This window comes from Cryptomeria japonica, chromosome 6 (assembly GCF_030272615.1).
Source record: "Cryptomeria japonica chromosome 6, Sugi_1.0, whole genome shotgun sequence".
Classification (NCBI taxonomy): domain Eukaryota; kingdom Viridiplantae; phylum Streptophyta; class Pinopsida; order Cupressales; family Cupressaceae; genus Cryptomeria; species Cryptomeria japonica.
The window spans coordinates 38,468,380-38,469,641 of NC_081410.1; the positions used below are offsets into that span (position 1 = coordinate 38,468,380).

Consider the following 1,262-nt stretch of genomic DNA (forward strand, 5'->3'; position numbering starts at 1 on the left):
ACAGTTCAAAAAATGAAGTCGCCTCAAATAGAGAGATGAGCTCCAAGATGGTTCCCAAATCACCCTCAAAAAAATGATAGTTATTAGAATCCAAGCTAATCTTCATTGCATTATATAGTTTGACATATTGAGGTTTCTCTATCAAAAATGTTTGTGGAAAAAATACACCCAACCTAGCCTCTCTCATTAAACGTGTCATATTTTCTAATAGCCTTCTCTAAACTCTCCGAAGATACAATATGTTTCTTAACATATTCCGACGATAAGTGAAGCAAGAACCCATATTTTTGTATGATATTAAAGGCATTGGATAAAAAAAGTAGAGAGTACTTGAGAGGGGTAAATGCACCTCGGGGCTTTTGGATACACTAATTATTGTCCAATAATGGTGATGATCGCTTTCTGCATTTTGAAACAATCCCAAGCAAAGATGCGCTTCAAGTGCTCCTATGTGAATTCTTTGGATGTCAAAAATTCCCATCCAGAGATTTCCATACAAATCCTGCGATTGATGGGTACGTATTCCATGAATTGTGGCAAGAGGGAAATAGCAAGAATGACTAAAATTGTGGAGCCAAAAATGGGCACTGGCTAAGCAGCAATGCAAAACGCACTGCTTAGCCTAGCCTATGCCTATTGGAAACTATCTAATAGACCTAGTTATGCCCTTTTCTTTACGAGATATAAATAAGAATGAAATAGAGAAAATTGCTCTCTAGTTTGAGTTATTTCAAGTAGTTTTTATTCCCTTTGAAATAACTTGGACAAACTCCCTATTGATTCAATAACATAGAATCATTGTTGATTATTCTAAATATATATATATATATATATATATATATATATGAATTATTATAATGAGGTCTACTAATCCTTTTTCATACTTATAAAAGTATACATGCTTGGAACCAGATTTGAACTGGTGACACAAGGATTTTCAGTCCTCTGCTCTACCAACTGAGCTATCCCGAATGTTCCCCTATGCATCATACTAGCACAGTAACCAAACTCATGTCAACTAAAAACAAAAAAGGTAAAAGACAATTAAAACTTCTTATGTTCTTAGTAACACACCTACTAATTAAAACTTCTTGTGTTCTTAGTAACACACCTAATAAATAATGCACAAAAAAGGTAAAAGACAACATTTGAAACATTACAATTAAAACTTCTTATGTTCTTAGTAACACACCTAATAAATAAAAAATAGAAAAAAAAACACTTCTTTGATGGGGATAGAGGGACTTGAACCCTCACGATCT

At 33.5% G+C, this 1,262-nt stretch overlaps 1 non-coding gene across 1 annotated transcript; it reads right to left on the minus strand.

Moving 5' to 3' along the window:
- Positions 1 to 899: 899 nt before the first annotated feature.
- TRNAF-GAA (transfer RNA phenylalanine (anticodon GAA)) lies at positions 900 to 969 on the minus strand. Its single transcript has one exon. It is a non-coding gene; the product is annotated as a tRNA-Phe (tRNA).
- Positions 970 to 1,262: the final 293 nt, after the last annotated feature.